This window comes from Suricata suricatta, chromosome 12 (assembly GCF_006229205.1).
Source record: "Suricata suricatta isolate VVHF042 chromosome 12, meerkat_22Aug2017_6uvM2_HiC, whole genome shotgun sequence".
In the NCBI taxonomy this organism is placed as follows: domain Eukaryota; kingdom Metazoa; phylum Chordata; class Mammalia; order Carnivora; family Herpestidae; genus Suricata; species Suricata suricatta.
In genome coordinates, this window is record NC_043711.1 from 26,706,881 (window position 1) to 26,728,141 (window position 21,261).

At 42.0% G+C, this 21,261-nt stretch overlaps 1 protein-coding gene across 5 annotated transcripts in view; it reads right to left on the minus strand.

The window, feature by feature from the left end:
* Positions 1-8,034: 8,034 nt before the first annotated feature.
* FHIT (fragile histidine triad diadenosine triphosphatase) overlaps positions 8,035-21,261 on the minus strand; it is a 1,373,604-nt gene continuing 1,360,377 nt past the window's right edge. For all 5 annotated transcript variants that reach the window (XM_029917797.1, XM_029917796.1, XM_029917795.1 and 2 more), the window contains one exon: positions 8,035-8,343. The gene's annotated coding sequence lies outside the window, so the exon portion shown is untranslated. The remainder of the gene's footprint in view (positions 8,344-21,261) is intronic.

Sequence of the window (21,261 nt, forward strand, 5' to 3'; positions counted from 1 at the left end):
GTTCCTACATCTTTTGCAAACTAGCATTGGGTCAAGAGAGCCTTAGGGAAAGATTTGGCTTCTATTAGTTTCTCTGTTGGCCTTAATTACATAAAATTAATTATATATAATTATACATAAATTATAATGAATATTTAGTTCATTTCCATTAGAGAATCAACAGAGCTTAGTAGTTAAGACCAAGAATTTTGGTGCAAAACAAAATTAGATGTGAGCCTGGTTCTGTCACTTAACTAACTCTAAAATCTTGGGCTAGTTATTTAACTTCTCCAGCCTCAATTTCATAGTCTGTAACATGGGGAGAATAATTGGATTCCTCTCACTGGGTTGTTGTGAAGATTATTGGTTGCTGGAAGTAAAGAACCATGTTTGCTCCATGGAAAGTGGTCTTCCTCCACGACGACCACCACCATCACTTACAAAGACCCTGGTGAAGAGGTGTATCTGTGTGCTCCATATGAAAAGACAGTTTTGTTGGGTTTGCCTTTTTCTTACAAAAAAAAAAACATGGGGCACCTGGGTGGCTCAATCCATTAAGCATCTGATTTCAGCTCAGGTCATGATCTCACAGTTTGTGAGTTCGAGCTCCTCATTGGGCTCTGTGCTGATGGCTTGGGATTCTTTGTCTCACTCCCACTCTGCCCCACCCTCATTCATGTGCTCTCACTCTCTCTTTCTCTCTCTCAAAAACAAAAACATTAAAAAATGGCTATGCAGGGGCACCTGCGTGGCTCAGTCGGTTAACTGTCCAACTTCAGCTCAGGTCATGATCTCACAGTTTGTTGGGTTCAAGCCCTGCGTCAGGCTCTGTGCTGACAGCTCAGAGCCTGGAACCTGCTTCAGAGTCTGTGTCTCCCTCTCTCTCTGCCCCTCCCTTGCTCATGCTCTGTTTCTCGATAATAAATATATGTTAAAAATTTTTTAAAAAGTGTCTATGCAATAAAATGGCTCTTTACTATCTACACTACTTACATTAACAAAAAAGGGGCTCTGGTAGGCAGAGAAGAGAAGCTTAGGTTTGAAGAAGTGAAAGAATGGGTAGAGTGACTTTCTCAGGTTGCTTAAGACTGTGAATGTTCCAGCATCCTTGGGATTGGGGTTGTGGGATGCATCACCAAATTCTTTTTGTTGGATTTACTTCTCTTTTCATCCGCTTCCCTATTCATCTCTATTCTTTTTTTCTTTAGATGGCTATGGATATGGAGGTCTAGATTTTCCCCCTTGAAGTTGGGTCATTGCTTTTCTTCTAAGGCAAATGCTGGTAAAACACAAAAGCACCATTTGTTTCTTTCTGCTTATTCATTCTTGCAACAGAATAGCTGGAGAATGGAGGAAAGCACTATCAAAGGCATTCCTGTTCAAAGGAAAAACTCAATGATCACTATTACTGTTGGAAGTTCCTTTTGCTGCTTTGACAGCATAATCATTTTTCTCTCCTTGATTTTTCCCTGTTTCCCTGAGGCATCTGAACCTGAGATAGTTTTCCCCTTTTCAAGATGTGCCTGTTGATTAGGAAGCATTAGGGGAGGCTCAGCGTGATTCTAGGGCATGGCCAGGGCGCAGCCGGGACACATAGAGCTGGGTTTGCATTGCCACCAGTGGGAGGCATAGCACTGCTGGGGCAGAGAGGATTTTTGGAGGCCCATGGACAAAACAGCCAAAAAAAAAAAACCCATTAAATCATAAGGTGTGAAGTTGTTCCCTTTCTACTTTCTCTTTCAATCCTCAAGGAGCAGGACTTTGTCTGGTGCTAGTGTGTTTTAACACCTCTCTAACACTTACTAATGTCCTTTTATAATAAAGTGAGAAGGCAGGCCTCGAGTCAGGGCTTTCAGTAGCTCCCAGGACCTAGCTAGAATTTAATAGTTTTTATTCATCCTTATAGTTAGCTTCTGTTTATGGCAAGGGAAACTGGTTTTCCATTTGCTGCAGTAATTTTAAGTTTCCTTGAATAAATGTAAGTAAAAAGGAGAATTAGGTAAAATAAAATATATTAATAACACAGGCACAGGCATAGGCATACAGTTATGGCAAACACACTGAAGGCTGGGAAGTTTGCCAAAAGCTAAAGTTTGGGAAAATTATGCTCAGTGAAGTGACATACCGTCCCTCTTTTGGGCTTACGTCCAAGGTGGAGCCATCTTCGAGTGAAGTCTGGTGGCTCCATGTATCCGTCTGTGAGAGTCTGCATGAACACAGAAGACCAAGCTCGCTAGAGGGATAAAGAGATAGTAACAGGATATTTTAGCTTTAGTCTTTGGTTGTGAGTGAAAGAGGCCCACCAGGCTCTGTCCCTAGGAAGAGGCAGGGCAACAAAGAGATGAAACTTCAGAGTTTGGTCTGTTGGGGTTTATATCTCAGCCACAAAAGTGTCATCACAGATTCTGGAATCACACCATCGGGGTTCAACTCTGAGCTCTGACACTCACTAACTGGGTAACCACGGGCAAGCCACACCTCCTTGTCCTGCAATTTTCCTATCTGTAAAGTGGGATAATGATAGAGTTAGTCATAGGGTTGTTGTGCAGATTGATTGAAATAACAATATAGAGTACCTAGAAAAAGATGCCTGGAAAATCATCTCGTGATAAGTGTCCAATAAATGTCAGGTGGTATTATTATGGTGGCTAACCTTGCCACCACCTTAGGTAACATTGTTTCTGAGCCTCATTTGCCTTACTGTTCAAATCAGGCTAGTACGATCTGCCCCAAAAGATACATGGCTAATGCACGATGAATGCAGGCTCCCTTCCGTTGTCTTCTCCTGAAAATGTGAGACTGGTAATCTAATGAAAACTTCTGAAGCCCTAGGTATGTGGCTTCTGCACCTTACTTCTTTTTGACTGGAAGCACAACCACAATGGGGTTTTTGAGTGCAGATGCCCCTCTACCAAGTCACTGGCGATGCTTGATATTCACAGCTGTGGTAGGCAGATACGAATGTCAGTTATTCAGAATGGCACCTTTGCCTTCTGGTGGAGTCATTTGACTCACCAAGCCAACCAAAGTCACCCCATTTGTAAGAGTCCTTTTGAGTAGCCATATTCCACCGATAGCATGGATGAGCTTCTTTTCACCTAAGGTAGAAACATTGACGTCTTCAGCACCTAAGCCTGATTTTTAAACCCATGCTGCTTCTCGTGGCTGAAGTAAGCACCATTTTATTAAGTTGGTAGTGAGCTATAGCTGCCCCACTTTCCCTTTGTTCATCTATCGATCTAAACTAATCACTTAATTAGCCCAGACAAGAAGTCTTCTACGGTGTTAAATAGCTCCAGAAACCTACTGGAGATGCTTGAGTGGACCCATTGGATTTAACCTGCATCTCATTACCTATAGACTAAGATCTGTGAAATCCAGGGCCTGGAAAACAAGCTGGATTCTGTACGGGGAACAAATTCTATTTAAATGTAGAAAAAAATTCATCCCTTTCAAAACTCGTGGTTTTCAAAGTGTGGGCTGTGACATACCAGTGACAGCATCACTTGGGACCATGCCAGGTCTTGCTCCAGATCTCCTAAATTGCAGACTCTGGAGGTACAGTCTTGCAGTCCATTTTAACAAGCCTTCCCAGTGATAGCAATGGAGATTTGCTGCTTTAGGCTGTCTGCCAAGGTTATGGACTTATTTTTGTAGGCCTGCTTTCCAGAAGAAGGAAGAAAATGAGGGGGAGGGGCAGGTAAGAAAATAAAAACTGTTGAGGAGTGAGGGCTGAGCAACCTGGATGGGAAGACTGTGTGACCTTGTACCAGCAGCCTGGGGGCTCATTGGGAATCTGAGAGAATTATTTCAGATTCTTTCTTAGGAATGGCATGGGATAGGGAGATGTTCACCTGTGACCAAGGTGACTAGACAGAATGCTCAGAGATTGGCCAAAGTGCTCTATATTGTAGAAATGGGAAAGGACAGTGGGAGCATATGCAGGATAACATAAAGAACACAGGTACACCTCACTTGTTCTCAGAGGCCTTCCCCAAGATGGACACACTGAGGGTACTTAGTAAATGCTCACTGGCTTGACAAAGATTGAACTGTAGTGGTCTAGAGTGGTTTTCCTCAGTTCATTTTGATCTAGAAAAGGTATGTGTGCTTATTAGGCCTGGTTTGTAGGGAAAACCAGGAATTAGCCATAGGGCATCAACTGTGTCTTCTTGTCCTGTCTTCTGAGAAACAGCTTGGCTTAGGGCAAAGAGCTCCAGGCTTTAGTATGGGAGCATGTGTTCTTACTAGTGTGTGACCTTAAGCAACTCACTCACTCTGAACTGCAGGTTTTCCATCTATAGAAGGAGAATAGCAGTTACTTTCAGATATTTTTGTTCAGCATTTCAGCATGGGCAACTAGTACCTACAATACTTGGCACACAATAGTAGTTGGATAAATACTTGTGTAAAAGAAAAAGAGGAAAGAAAGAAAGAAGATAGGTTGATTGAGGCTTAAATAGTGCTTTGAAAATGCCTGACATAATGCTCAGTATAAAGATATTCTTCAAGTAGTATCTCATGAGAAGGAGGTAGAGGGGGAAGATGATTGGATTCAGAAAACCATCTTCTAGGCATCTAGAATTGGGCCTGTATTCTTGCTGAAAATGGTCATGCTCTTCCCATTCCTCTTCCCTTGGCAATCCACAGTTACTCCCCTTTCCAGTGACACCTTAGGAGCCATCTCACTTTTGGCTACTGGACACATAGCCTTCAATTTGGTGCATAGTATAGATGGTCAAGATGTTTCCAGAAATGAAATGAACTGCAAGTGTGTGACCATCCTTGAGAGTTGGTGGTGGTGGTTATTGCAAGTAGGATTGATGGGGTTTCAATCTTTGTAAGTAATTACATGTTAATTATTTTTACATTGTTCTCTTTCTAAGATAGGTAATCATTAACCTTTTGGTTAACATATTTGCCTCACAGTCAGAGTAAGCATTTTTAGTAATATTCTTCCTGTATATTATTAAGTTATAGAAATGTCATTAGTTGCTTTCATTTACATGATTAAAGGGATGCTCTCACCTTGAGTGTTTAAATATTCCCTGCCTTTCCTTAACTATCCCTTTGCCTTTGAAGAGCAGTATGAAGGACCAATGTGCCAACTTGATAGTTCAGGAGAGAAACTGGCAATGGTATTTATTAAATTTGCTGACAGACCTTCACTATTGATGATTCTCCAAAACAGCATAGGTTTTTGAGTTGATCCCAAACTGACCTAGTATCAACTTTGTGACCTCGATCAAGTTACCTAACTTTTCTGAACCAAATTTTCATCTTTATTGTACAGGGATCTTGTATGGACTAAGTAAAATAACATTTACAAATGTATCTACAATAAATACACAAGAAAGTTTTGTTTATTTCTTTCACCAGTCTCTTGGGCAGTGATACCCAATAACTGTAGACCACTGGAAGAATTAGGTACTGAGTTTCAAGCTTGGATACAGAGAGGAATGGATGGAAGAGGCTTATGTTTTATGAGACAGCTCCTTCTCACTATCTGAAAGAATTGATGGGATTGTGGGCTGCCTGGGCGGCTCAATAAGTTAAGCATCCAAATTTTTATTTTGGCTCAGGTAGTGATCCCAGGGTCATGGGATTGAGCTCCTTGTCAGCATGAAGCCTGCTTGGGACTGACTGACTCTCTCTCTCTCTCTCTCTCTCTCTCTCTCTCTCTCTCTCTTTCTCTCTTTCTCTCTTTCTCTCTTTCTCTTTCTCTTTCTCACTCGCACACCTCTTTGCTTGCTTGCATGCTTTCTCTCTCTCTAAAAACAAACAAACAAAATTGATGGGATTTGAGAAGTATTGTTCTATAACTTTGGGTTAGCTTTAATGGAGACAATCATGGGGAAAGTTCCTTTCAAGCTTCTTGCCAAAAAAAGTGTCATTATCTTCTGCAATTTGGAATTTGATTGTAGATGGAACAGTAAAGATCCGAGTGGGTCTAGAGTTTGAAAAGTGAGAACACAGATACATAGGGGACATTTTCAACCAGAATGGTGTCAATACAGAGAGTGGCTTTGTGCTCTTGTCTGAGAAGCATAATGGAAATTGGCTCCTATATGCACGTAGTTATCCATTGTTATCCATAAGATTAGCATTTGCCCAGCTCTTGAGCAAGAAAAGAAACAACCTAGTGGATAGTGTGCACAAGAAGAAATGAGAGAGAAAAAGAAAGCAACTTCCAGGGACATTGTTCTTGCCTTTTGAATTCTCTACATATAGACCAGACCCACATTAGCAAATGGGGTAATAGTTGCTTTTTCCCATGTTGGTATCAGTAGGCTTTGTTAGTTCTTGAAATGTCTCTTAAAAGGCACTGGAAACAGTTCTTACTGGGGTATCATGCCTTCCAACCGGGCATAGGTTCATGGGACTGACATGGAAATAGAGCTTTAGGGCTGGCTTTCTACACCCCCAGCCTCCACATCCTCCAAACCATGGCAGAGTTACAGGAAGATGCTAAACTGAGGAAATTCATGGGAGGAAAGGCAGAGATGAGGCTCCTCTAGGGCTTTAACTGGATAGACAACATGGAAAACAAAACTGCTAATAGGCTTACAGTATGACTCAGCTGTTTCATCAGTGACTACGTGTTTATTCACATCTTTAATTGAAAGCTAATGAGTAAAATGTGGAATTAGCCCCAAAGAAGGGGCCAGGCCTTCTGGTGACATTTGCTATTAAAATTGATATGGAATGGGTGTCTGACCTTCTGGGGATAAGAAGAATTGGCATTTTTAGGACTCTTTTTTGGACCATAAATCATGAATCCTTGAGCTTGGGGAAATCGCCAGTATTTCCCTCACTGGCATTTTACCTTTCGAACACATCCTGTTCAGATTGTGCTTTTTCCCTTCAGCTAAGAAAGAAGCATCTCAGGCTGGCTTGCAAATGAGTGGCTTTGTCTCACGAAGACATTGCCAAATTATTGTCAATAAATAGGGCTTTGGCAAAGACAAAGATCTGAAAGGAGATGTGATTGTTAGACCCAGTCTATTGGCTTATACTGGATAAGAAATAGTCAAAGACCAAATATCCTAAGGAATGGGCTGGATGGTGCCCTCTCCTCACAAGGTATGTCCATGTCTAATCCCTGGAACCTAGAAATGTTTTCTTGTTTTGAAAAAGTGCCTTTGTAGATATAATTAAGTTAAGGATATTGAGACCATGAGAATATAATTCTGGATTGTTTGAGTGACCACAATCTTTATAAGAGATACACAAAGGCTACACAGAGAAGAGGAGGAACGTGAAGACAGAGGCAGAGACTGGGATGATGTCAAGGAACTCCAAGTCTTGCCAGCAGCCACGAGCAGCTAGGAGAGATGTCCCCAGAGAGAGTTTGGAGGGAGCAGGCCTCACTGGATTTTGGACTTGGGACCTCCAAAACTATGAGGGGACACATTTCTATTGTTTGAAGCCACCCAGTTTGTGGTAATTTGTTGCAGGACTCAGATGCAACAAACTAATATGCCATGTATCAATGATGGAGGTGGGGTTAAGGAGTAGCCCATAGGCCAAGAGATTCTCAAGGAGGCTTTCTGTGAGTCTATATAGCAGTGCCATTGATGTGTTTTATTTTTCTCTATAAACCCAAATCTCCCCTTTTATTAATCTACTAGAGGAAAGAAAGAACCCTTCTGTCATCTTAAAGAAATGGACTATTATGAGTGAGAAGCGTTCTTCCTCAACCAACATCAAGAGCTTTTCCATTCCCTTTTGTTACATTCCTGCCACTCAAATAGGCAGCCTAACGTGTCCAATCACCTCATTACATGTTTATTAGTTTCCTGAAGCCCATTTTGCCATTCTAAGCTCTTTCAGCTCTGCCTCTCTGCACCCAAGGCAGGAAGAGAATACAGCCAAGAAAAGATTATGCATTTCTTGTTCTGTTTTGTTCACTACCAAAATGGAAACTCTCTAAATCTGATCTCAGCTTTAACAAACCTTTGGTTACAGGAGGCACGGTAGTTTTAAAAGATCGACTTCCTCAGTTATACCTTTCAGAAGCCCCAAAATATCAATTGTTTTACCCAACACATAAGATAAATATTTTAACCACCATTTTATTTCCATCCAGGCCAAGGGACAATTTAGAAAAGGTTCTATTCTAAGTACATAGCCCAGGAAGTGTGGCAGGGCTGTCGATGCTATTGTTTTGAAGTTAGCCTGTCAGTCACGGTGATTGAAACATAACCCCGATGGCTTCCACAAGTGGAATAAAATGCTTAGCAAAAGGTTGCCGAATTGTAGGATGTAATAAAGTCTGCTTGGCTTCATTTTCAATGCCGCAGAGTCTAGAGAACGAGGCCCATTTCCGTTATGCCTTGGGATTTGTTCAAGTTACTTTTGTGCCTGGAAATGACAGAACATAAAAACAGACATTTAGTTAGAACCAATAGCTTATTCTGAGTTATGGCAATAAACAAAATGTAAGTTTGCTTACTGCTAATCTGTTAGATTGCCACTAACAATTTACAAGAAACCATAGAGATGTGGGCAGAATGTGTGAAATCGTTGGGTCCCAAACCTGCTGATGCCCATACTCCCTGAATCCCCACATTTTCTGTGGCTTTTGTTCACAGCCCACACTCGTGTCCCAGAGGTCAGCTACATGGTCTCTTAAGAATCTATTTTACAGACATGAGGCTTACATACAAATGAAGCCAATTCAGACCTCTATTAATTATGTAAGAATAGATTCTCAAATGAACATGTTATCAGAATTACCTGGTGAGCTTGTTAAAAACACAGATTTCTTTAGTTTGTCCACCACATACTGACTTAGCAGGTCTGGAGAGAGGCCCAAGAATCTGTGCTTTTTAACGAGTGCTCTGTAAGAGTCTGAGACTTGGGGAATTATTGAGCTACTGTATATCAGGCAGAATTAGCTTTGCTTCCAGGCTAAGTTACCTTAAGGATTTGGGTAGAACTAAAACAAATAATTTCTACTCATAAAATAGGAAAGGGGGGGTTAGTCTTAGAAAGAAAAGAGAATCCCTAGATCATAGAAATGTGTTTCATAGCTCTGGCATTCTCCCTCCACCCCAAAGGAGAACCTGTTGGGGCCTTTGCTTCTGGGCCTTAATTATTGGTATCAGTGAATGGGAATGGTCAGGAACTGGGCAAGGTGAGACTACCAACTTGGAGGACACTGGAAAAGGCAGACAGTTCCAGGAAAGAGAAAATAGCAGAGGAAAGATGAGGACTTTATGGGCTAGATTCCATAATATTGGGGGAAGATTGAAAGAAAGGGTCCTGGGGCAACTACTGTGTGAGTGATACAGGAAGGGGTTTTGAGGAACTTGGTTGAGAAGCACAGATGGACTTCCCTTCAATGTTTTCAATAGACTTCAGTGTAGATTTATATCGCTTTGCACCTACCTGTTTGCTATTGGTCTGCTAAATGGATGGCTTTGTGTGCAATGCTGGAGACACAGACCTGGGTGACTGAGCTGCAAAGACTCAGCTTTATCCCGTCCAGTGTGTAGTTAAAGGGTATCCCCCGTATGGGTTTGTTCCGCCCTACCTGGCACATGAACAGTGTTTCTAGTGAGTCTAATATTATACTTTTCCTATAAGTACATAACAAGGTCAGAGAGCAAAGGGCAGGCAGGGCATCCCTTTGGGATTACACCTCGACCCTTCCAGGACCCAGAAGATAGAAGCCTAACCACTTCTGCTTCAGCTTCACATTTGAGCTCAGGATCTACTGCCCCCATCATCTACTGATGTGTGTGAGGGGTGGAAAGTAGGGTGTATGTACCATTCAGTTTGCAGTTCCCCACCTCTAAATATGGGGGCCTGTCTCCTCTCTAGGACACTGGGATCGTTCTGTATTGTGCCCAGCACCACCCATCTTGTCTGGACATACCGGTCATCTCCCCATCATTCATCATTGCCCTTGTCCTTGAACAATTATTGACTTTGAGTCAGAGGCACCTGTGCAGGCCTGAAAATGGATGTGCCCTTTCTTTTCCTCCGCCTCACCTGTCTAGGGCAGATTTATGTCCTAGGAGAAGTTTCCCTCGGTTTTATTTTTGGTCTTGAACGTGTGGCCCCATGTTATTGGCTGCACCCGCCCTTCCAGACATCAACCCTGTAATTTCTGAATCTCTGTGGAAGCCTCTATCTGTACTTGAGCAGGCTTTCTGTCAATCTACTTACAATGCTTCTGTAGCACATCCCTCACACAGCTCTGGCATTCAAACCATCTGCCTAGCTTCTGAAAGCTCTGTGTTCAGCAGTTCCTTTTCTTCAACTAGCCTGGAAGCTTGTGGGAGGCAGAGTTTGCGTCTTGTGCCAGAGCACAATGACTGAACGTGTTGGGCTTTGAGGAGGCTTGGGTCTGAAGTCCAGCCTCATGGCTGTCTGGCTGTGTGTCTGTAGCCAGAGCAAAACGTGCCTGGCCCAGGTGGGGAGAGGACTGAGTCTGTAAATACACACAAAGCCCTTCAAGCAGAGCCTAGAGCACCATAGGCCCTCACTAATTTTAGCCTCTGTTCTAGTCATTACCATTATTTATTCTCTGGATTGCATTGCTTGTCAAAGCAAGTGAATGTCAGTGCTTAGCTAGGCAGAAAGAGATTCAGTCTCATTGTTGGAGAGAGTGCATTTGGACAAGGTACTCATCTTCCCATCTTCTGGTTGGAAGTCATATTGCGTGTGCCCTTCATGTGCCTAGTACCCTTCAATATCACCTTTAGACAGGGATGCCTTCAGTGCTGCTTGGGTATATCAACAAATGTATTTATCAAGTGTGAATAAGCCCCTGAGGAAGTGCAAAGAGGTGACGGATGGTAACCTCAAGGCACTTCCAGCCCATGTGGGGAAACACTTTGCACAGGATGGAGCATGGCAATAGATAATTGGGTGCAGACAACTAGTCCAGAAAATGTGGGCTTCTGGAGTTCCAAGATCAGAGAGCATGAACCCAGAATGTGTGAAGTTTGACTGGTTGCCATGAATGTGTGCTTTTCAAAATATTTCTACCTCTCTTAACGAGTGGCAGATGACCTGAGAATGTCCACATCCCCCACGAGGCTGTGCATGAGAGGTAACAGGGAGTATCATGAAGTTGATATCAGACATCTGTTTTGCAGGGTAGAGAATAGAGGCAGAAGGGAGCCATTGTGAACTCTGGACAGTTGAAGATGTTTTTGGAAAGGGGAGCTTCAAATTTGGAAGAGAATTAAAACTGCCTGATGGAGAAAGATTAAGAGTAAGGTTGGCCACGTGGTATGTGCTGTAATCTTCTCCTCCATCTCCCCCTGGACAATTCAGGGAAGTCTTTTAAATCAATTTGCATTTTTTTTGTCATGATATAGTGAGAAGCAGAGGTACCAAAGGGATTCCTTTGGGTTATGAACCAAACCATACTATCTTCTGCTGGAAGACAGAGGTGTCATCAGGCTCTATGAAGTTTTTCTCCACAAAATTCAACGGGTCCAGCCAACCTCTGAGTGCATTCAAGGAAATATCTCTTTACCAGTGTGTCCATGAAGGAGGCTTCTACCTCTTACTCTCTCCCTCCTAAACTCTGATGGGCCCAGAGGAGGAATTTCTGGTTTGAAGTTAAGAAAACAGATCAGCATCTCTCTCTTCTGTAGGTGAACCTGGAAGGGAGCTGGCCGCAGCTAATCTGACGGAATGCGAAAAGAACATGTGGGGCCACAAAAACTCAACACACCTTCCTTCTGTTTTTTGAAGATGATGTTTCTCAATTTGGTTATTCATTGGTATCACCTGATCACTTGGGGAAGCCTAAAAATAGACATACCTTCATCTTAGTGCCCCCCTCCCCAAAGATTCTGATCTAATGGGTCTGAAGTGTGGCTTGAACCTCTGGGGGAAAATCATGGAGTGTGAAAGCAAAGAGCTCCAACCCTGTTTCTTTTTTATTTTAATTTTTTAATGTTTATTTATTTTTGAGAGAGAGAGACAGACAGAGCATGAGCAGGGGATGGTCAGAGAGAGAGAGACAGACACAAAGTCGGAAACAGGCTCCAGACTCTGAGCAAACAGTCAGCACAGAGCCTGATGCAGGGCTCGAACCCACAAACCATGAGATTATGACCTGAGCTGAGGTTGGCTGCCTAACCGACTGAGCCACCCAGGCGCCCCCTGTTTCTTTTTTGATTCAGTTCCAAAGTGTGCTTCTGATAAAATAATCCAAATGCCCCCAAGCAATTCAGATTATGGAGACAAGTTTCAGTAGGTTTTAGATGTGAACATCCAACTTCTAGTAAAGGAGCCTGCTGCACTCTTGGCAGAGCCATGCATACGGACAAGCATTGTCCTTCAAAGGTAGTGCTTCTTGCCCATGAGGTGAAATAAAATGGCCTGTTTTGCATCCATCCCAGGGATGTCACAGAACTGGTTTTAAGGCAAAGTAATCACACACACTAGCAAAACAAAGTCTTGAGACACTAACATAAAATTCCTCTGTAACAACTTCCTTCTTTCTAAAGTACCTCTTAGTTCCTAGCAGGCTAGAGACACGGGCATGAAAAGTCATTCTGCTCACACCAAAAACAAGAGGAGCAATTTTCTATGGGCAGGCACCTCTGACCTCGGCTTTTCAGCTGTTTCTTAATAAACTGGTCTCAGAAATTGGATGGCAAAAGCTGCTGGTGGCAATCTCTTAGAGTAAGTGGGCACAGGTGAGGCTGGGGGTGGGGAGAAACGGCAAGGCACAGAGAGCCACTTTGATTAGTTAACTCTAAGGCAATGCAATTATTCCTCCGTCTAGAGATAGAAGGGGTTACCCCCAAGCCGAGTGGCCAGAAACCCAGCGGTGTAAGGACAGACGTGAGAGCAGCGTGACCTCGCACCAAGTTTCTTAACTCAAAGCCATCCCTCTGTGGTGTGCCACGCATGCTGATTAATAACAACTTTCTTCGATGAGCAAGTGTGATTTGACTTCCCCGTACACGGGGGCCATTCCCCAGGCCTGCGTTCGTCCATCCTTGAGGGTACAGAGAGCAGCTCCGGGCAGCGTGTGGCCAGCCCCGCACAGGAGGGGAGATGCGCTTCACTGGCTGTCCTTTATAGAGTGGCCATAGACTCAGCATTGTCAGTTTTCTCTTTGAAGGGATAAATCAAACACTAAGAACCACAAACACACAAGAAAGACGCTGCCCAAGCTTGTAGCTGTGAGTGATTTACAGAGACCCCGCAGGGCTCAGGACTTCCTTTATCCCACTGCCTCCTGGCAAGTGGGGCTGGGAAGGCTTTGAGACTTGGTGGGAGTGAGGGGACAGAACACAGCAAACCTGCTCCTGGTAAATTCATGATACTCGTTGAGCATTTTCCTCTTGCCCCACTTGAAACCAGTGAGGCCTCTGTCTTCTATGTTTGTCCCTTTTACATCCCCTTCCCTGCATCTGTACTGAGCAGAGTCTCCTTAAAAAGCTTTCTGGTTCTGAGGGAGCTTATGAAGAACAGGGTTTATTTGTCTCTAAATCTTCAGCTGATATTACTTTTCCCGGAGACTCAGTTGAAATGAAAAAGGATTACTTTATATTTACTTGCGTCTTTCATGAGAGAAACTAATTTTGAGGAAGAAAGTCCCTACAATGTGAAATACTTTCCCTTCTTTCAGACTCGCCACAGGGGCAAAAGGAAAGCTAAAAGGTATACATACTTTGTCATTTACTTTGTCTGACAGCTTCTTCTTATCATGCTTTTGAGGGTGACCTTCCTACAGCATATTCCTTCACTCTTCTCCTGCTCTCCTGTGGTAATAGAATTTTAGAGCCAAGTATGGAGCAGGCTACCTTTGATAATTAATGGCTCTGAGAGTTTGCTGAGTGTGTTATTTAATTAATGGCACTTGTGTCTGGAGTGTATACAACTCGTGTATTTGCTGAGGGATTATAGACAAATACTCTAGAATCATCACATAGAGAATTTGTCAGGGTTCAGCACATTTAGCAGCCTAATGGGGTTATTATATTTTTTGTTCTCTGCTATTAAAAGGTACTAACATTGCTATAACTCTGTTATTTCTGCCTTCTGTGTGAGTTTAGATACCAATCCCCTCAAATTCCTTAGGCTAATGGATAAAAATATATTATGTGGAGCAGCGCCCTTCATTAAAAAAATATGAAATCTTTAATGCTATCTTTTGAGAATGAAGGTGATAGTTAACTAATTTGCTTCACTTATCCACAACCACGAAAAGACTAACTTGAATTATATTCAAAAACTGAAGGGTTAAAAACCTAGCAAGAAAACACAGAGCATGTTTCCATGCGAAGACATCAGCAGTTCATACAGGGAAATATCTCCAGCCCTGTCTCTCAGATACAGGGGCGCCTGGGTGGCTCAGTTGGTTAAGCATCCAACTTTGGCTCAGGACATGATCTCATGGTTTGTGGGTTTGATCCCTGTGTCAGACTCTGAGCTGACAGCTGGGAGCCTGGAGTCTGCTTCAGATTCTGTGTCTCCCTCTCTCTCTGTGTCCTTTCCTCATTTGTGCTCTCTTTCTCTCTCAAAAATAAACATCTATGTGTATACAGAGACAGACTGCAAATAACAAGTGTCCAGTTTTAAGCTTGTATTGTCACTGTGTGCGCCTCGACTAGTTATATCTGCTCTCCGGACCACTGTTCCTTTCTTTGTAAAACAGTAGATTTGACTCCCTTCCAGCCCAAAGATGCTGAGAGTCTCTAATTTTTTTTTTCAGTAGGGACATGAAAGCTGACTGTCCCACTGATAGAAGAAATAGATAATTGCCCACTTTTAGGACTTGAGGATTTTTTTTTCAGGAAGGGACTCCTTGCCGGGCATATAAATGTGCCTGGCAAGAGAGTAGGTAGGCTCGCCCAATCTCCAAAGCCCAGTCAGGTGGTCAGGGAACAAGACTCCAGCCAAGAACCTTCCTTCTTCCCCACTCCATCCAACCAGCGGCTTCCCATGTCATGGCAGACAGTGGAAACAGAGGCATCTGCAGCAAAATTGAACTGGAGTGAGGAGAGAGGCCTAAAGGTTGTGCTTAGCAGCTCTTCCCTGCACCCCCACACCCCTGGGTAGAAAGGGAAAGCCAGCTGTTCTGAGCATCTGTCAGCCAGCTTTCGTGCTAGGGGTGTTCAGTCGTATGTGTGAAAACCAAATGTAGTCTTCGCCTCAGCCCCATGAGGTGGATATCATAACCCTAGTTTTTCAGCTGGGAAAGTGTCACACAGTGAGTGCAAGATTGGAACAGATGTGCTTACTTCCAGAGCTCAACCTCTTCACAACCACAGGGGCCACATGTGGCTAATGGGCACCAAAAAATTGTGACTTGAGTTGTGCAGAAAGTAGAAAATACCTACTAGGTTTCAAAGACTTCTCCTAAAAAAAAGAATGTAAAATAGCTCAATCATTTTTATATTAAATTTTTTATTATAAAGATATTAAAATGATAATATTTGGATATACTGGGTTAAATATAACATAATATTTGTTTTTTGAAGTGTTTATTTATTGAGAGAGAGAGTGAGCACATGAACAGGGGAGGGGCAGGGAGAGAAAGAGAGAATCCCAAGAAGGCTCCATGCTGTTAGTGTAGATCCCAACACAGGGCTAGAACTCATGACCTGAGCCGAAATCAAGAGTCGGATGCTTAACTGACTCAGCCACACAGGTGCTCCAGTATTAATTTAATCTGTCCTGACTGTGGCTCCTGGGAAATTTGAAATGACATGTGTGGCTCACATTCTATTTCTATAGGACAGTGCTGCTGTGTGACAGTATCCTGGACCCAGGGTCTGGAGTGAGCACAGAGTGAAGCTGCGCAGGTTCAGGGATGCAGGGGGCTCTGCAAGTGTCTAAAGAAGTAATTTAGTATTTAGTACTTAAGAACATGAGCTCTGAGTTCAAGTTAGGCCTATGACTTATTTACTGTGTAACCTTGATCGAGTTACTTTGCCTTATTATGATGCCTCAATTCCATCATCTATAGAATGGGAAAGTAACAAGCCTCACAGACTTGTAAAGGGAACACAAGACGATGCTAGTAAGGCACCTTGCATTGTACCTGGTCCAGGGGAAGCTCTAGACTCTAAAAGAAATGTCAGCAAGTAATTTGGACACTCATGATATGTCAAGAGCTGTTCCAAGTGCTAGAGACAATGACCCTATTGTTAGACACTTAATTGCTAATGGAGGATATAGTCAAACACATAAATCTCTAAGATGATGACAGATGATGGTGAACACTGTCAAGAAAAACAAGGCAAGTTTAAGGGAAAGAAGGAAGCAGGGACACTACTTTAGACTGTGTGCTTAGGGAAGGGCTTTTGAAGCAGGAGATATTTGATCAAATCCTGAATGGAGAGAGAAAAAGAGAAAATTGCTAGCAGAGGGGGGACATGTGGTGTGAGCAAGGTGAGGGCATGTTTGACATGACCTAGTGCCAGCAAGAACGCAGGAAGGCTGGAAGAACAAATGTGGGGAAGAGGCATGGGAGAAGAGACTGGATTTTACCCTACGCCCTTTACTGTGGCCAGCAAAGCTTCCTGTGATTAGGCCTTGGCTGGCTTTCGAAGGTATGTTGGAGAAACATAACCTAGCTTGGCATTTATAGTATTATAATCTCAACTCATTTCCTATTTTTCATTTTCCTATTAACGTGTTCATTCTTTTGTACAACCTCGGGTGAGTTTGAGGGTGTCAATAGGTATTTTAAGAGTCGTAGTCAAAGAAGTCGTATTTTTAACTGCAATATCACGAAAGCTTACCCAGAATGAGTGGCAAGGTGTTGGGTTTGACTGAAAATACTTTTCTTTAAAACTTTTGCACTACATTGCATTTCCATTGAGTCTCATTCATTTAAAGGATTGAAAAAATTAAAATTAACCGCACACAAGATCTTCCACCTTAAAAGAAAAATTTGCCTGGAGAGATAACAGATCCTTGAGAAGAGAGTAATAAAACACGACTTTGACAGGGGTGTCAGAGATAAATGCTGATTTCACTATGGTAGCCATATTCCTTATTCCAAGTTGATAACTCTGGAAGCTGTAAGAGCCCCCAGAGAGACTGGTAAGAGAGGAGGTAGCGATCTAAAAGCAGCCCAGAGCTCCGCAGTGCCAACATTGGCTTCTGCCTGTGAGAAAGCTGCCTTTTCGATGGCTCCAGCTCTGGCTACTCATTTCTAATTAAAAAATGATTCAAGCAATATCATGGGCTTTCACTTCTTCAAAGCGATACCACGCCATCAGCTTGCACCTTAGAATGCCGACAGTTCTAAACTTTTTGTGGGCCTCATTGGAGCAAGATGTAGAGCTTTAGCAGAGGGAAAATTGCTAAGAACATCTAATTACATTCAAAGGCATTTTTACCTGTCTTAAAGGAATGGAAATGATCTGCCAGTTTTTATAGACCTTCTTGACCTAAAGATATCTGCTGGCGGAAAGAGAATCCTCAATTGGGTTCTTTTAATGCTTTAATTATTACATGATCTATCATTGTACGCACTGACTCACACATTTTGAAAAATCCCTTAAATACGCATTAAAATTGATTGGCTAATCCTAGACTGTGGGGTGGCTCTTCGGAGGGCATGTAATTGTGTGTGGGCATGGGGGTTAGACACAATTGACACAGAGTCAACTACTTTATGGTAGGATAAGGTAGAGAAATCAATTCGGTCACAGGTGCTATTGACTTTGTACTGCTGACTTGCACAGAACTCAGTTACGTGCTTGTGTGTTCTTGAGTCAGTCTTACTGCTTCAGATTCACCATCATTTCCTCCAGGACAGGGATATACTTCACCTCGTGTGCCTCAGTGTTTGGCTCAAAATGGGATCTGCATAAATAGTTGGTGATTGAGTCCTAGAACTTCACGGTTAAGAGGGTCCTCTAGGAAGCAAGCAGTCTAGGGTCCTATTGACCTGGAGCTCTTGACGGCAAGTAAGAAAACCTCAGTTCCAGTGAGCTTCTGGATGAAAGTGACATCATGACTGACCTTTTAACTGTGAAGGGTGGTGGGAGCTTCTCCAAACGGTGATCAGGATGCCTGCCAGTAATCTCAAATATGCATCACCCCTTCAAGGGCTTCTCTCTCTATGTAGATATACCAAATGGTAGAGAAGAACTCTAATAAGCCGAGTGGGGGGTCACATGCCTAGACTGTGGCCAGTGGATGAGATTGGCAGTTCCAAATTCAGTGGCTGCTACACCCCGTCCTATTTTGTGCTCAGATCTCTCAACAAGCTTTCAGTGGTTTGAAATCCAAGAGTTAATTTCAGACTCTTGGGTAAAAAACCCCTATCTTTAGAGGAATCCTTAACTGAAAGGTCTTGAATGGAGCCATTGGGAATCCTCATTGATCGCAGGAATGGAACATCTAATGCATTATGGTCTGAGGTTGATTAGCTTTGATTCACTCCTGCTCACTAAATGCAATTTTGACTTTAGGAAAATACTCAGTCCAAACTATGGTTGCATAGAGAAACAGGACAATACTGTCTCCTTAGCAGGGTTGTGACAAATGGATAAAGTGACCCCCAGCACAAAAATCACCAAACTCTGGCTCCTCTCCTGAAGTTAGTGAAGAAGCAAGAGTAAGTGGTATCTTAAGCCTCAGCTTAATTGTATAATTCTCATTGTCAGTTAGCTGGGGTGTAAGTGGCAAGCGGGGTGGGGGGAAAGGATGTTTCTAAACAGAGACCCATCAATTTTACTGTGAAATTAAGAATGGGCTCCAAAATCAGACTGCCTGCACTTGAACTCTGGCTCTCCATGTATAATCTAAGAGTCTTGGGCAAGACCATAGTGGCCGGAAGCCTCAGTTTCTACATCTAAAACTCAGGACAGCACCCTAGGGTTGCTGTGGGATTGAACTGAAATAAACCCTATAAAGTGCTTGGTATAACTTGTCTCTAAATGGTATTGTTAAAAATCATTAATTATGACATGTCTTCTTTCTGGTGATCTCCATTACTTAGTTCCTGAAATGATGGTCTTGTTGGCCAGTGTGGCCTCTGAAAGTCAAGGAAGGTAGCCAAAAGGAGGGGACTAGACTCTCTGATGTAGGAACAGAGTGTCTGTAAAGATTACATGCAACGCTTATTCTTTTTTGTTTAAGTTTATTATGGAATAATGAATGTCCAGCCAGCAATCAGACTGTAGATTAAAATCAATCTCTTCCTTCCTTTTGTCCTTAATTTAAAATTTTTATTTATCTGATTTATTTTTAGTCCCTCTTAGGGTGAAATATAACTTACGGAAAAATGCAGAACATCTATATAAATGTGCTATACACACACATGCACATATGCATATATACACACATGGTTTATAGAATTAATATAAAACAAACACATCTTGCCACCAGCCATGGCAAGGACTAGAACATTGCCTCCACCTTTCCACCCCCTCATTTTCCTTCCCAATACCCACCCCTTTCCTGCCTCCCCTAAAAGGTAACCACTGGACTGATTTTATGGTAATTGTTTCCCTGCTTTCCCTTATAATTTTATCCTCTGAATACCTGTAGCTCTAACCACTATAATTTACTTTTGCCTGTTTTTGAACTTTATATAAATTCAACCACATAGTATGTGTTCTTTTGTGTTTCTGTTGCTCCACATTCTTGCAAACACTTGATATCATCAGTCTTGCAAACTTTTGACTATTTTGAGTGTATAGTGATAGCTCATTGTGTTTTAAGTTTACATTTCCTCGATAACTAAAGATTATTGGTCGTTTTGATACTTTCCAAAGTGCCTATTTCAAGCTTTCTGTATTTTCCATTGGGTTGTTGACCTTTTCTTAATGATTTGTAAGGTGTTTTTTCTTTTTTTAATCTTAAAGAAATCTTCTGCGTAGTGGTCCTTGTTGGTTACATATGTGGCAAATACCTTCCCATATCCTGTGTCTTGCCTTTACTCTTTCTTAATGGTATCTTTTGATAAACAGAATTTCTTAATTTCAAGGTAGTCCAGTTTATCAATCTTGTTTTTATGGTAATGCTTTTTGTGTTCTATTTAAAAAGTCTCTTTCTATAGCAGGATCATGAAGGCGTTCTCCTATATTATTCTCTAAATGCTTTATTGTTTTATACTTCCCATTTTGAAGCATAACCCACCTGGAATTGACTTTTGCAGGAGGTGTGAGGTAGGGTAGAGTTTCATTGGTTTTCTACATGGATATCCACTTTGCCCAAAGTCTTTTATTGAAAAGATTTTCTTTTTCCCCACAGGTCTATGAATTCATTTTAAACATAAATCAAGTGTTCATACATATCTGGATCTGGGCTTTGTATTGGGTCCATTCACCTACTTATTCTTGTATTGATACCATGCTCTTTTACTTTTGTAGCCTTGTAATAAGCTGATATTCCTATAGAGTAAGCCCTCCTATGCATCTAAGTTTTTTTTTTAATAGTCTCTGGCGACATTTCCACAAGCATAAGAATTAATTTATAAATTTTTACCACCACCACCACACAAAATACCCTAGGGTAATTTTGATCTGAGTTGCATTGAGTTTATAGTCAATTTGAGAAGAATTGGGTCTTTATGAAATTGAATCATCCATCTCTCTGTTGATTTATTTTCTTATATGCCTCTTACTAATACTTTCTAGTTTTCTGTCTAGAAGCTTCCATATCTTTAATTATTCCTAGGCATTTAATTTCTGATATTAATACAGGTATCCCCTGCTTTTTGAAAATTCTCTTTCTACCACTTCACTTTGACAAAAGACCTACATTAGTACCTGTTTTTGCTAAAAGAAAGAAATCCGAGTTGGATTTTTGCTTTTATGAAAAAGAGGGGAAAAACAAAAATAGCTTCAGTCCATGTTTTGCAGTGATCACCCCGAGCAGGGAGAGCAGCACGCCAAGCTCCTTCCTGGGAACTACACTCAGCATCTCAGCATCAAGCCGCCACGGACTTGACCTGTGTCTGTGAGCATCTGTGCTTTATCTCCATTTATTTTGTGCATCCATTAGCAAGATGTGTCCTGAAGTGATGTGTCCAGAAAAGCCTAAAAGAGTTTATTTTTGGGTCTGGGAATGATCACAAAACTTTCCATATAAGTTAATGGTAATTGCTTCTTTGCATTACACCATTTCAGCTCATGAAAGGTTTCTTTTGAAACCCACTCTACTTAGAGATAGCAGGGAAACTGGTGTAAGCTATTCTTTCTTTTCATTTTCTAACTGTGTGGCTGTTATGGATTGAATGCTTGTGTCCCTCCAAAATTCATATGTTGAAGCCCTAAACTTCAATGTGATAGTAACAGGAGGTAGGGCTTTTGGAAAGTAATCGGGTTTAGG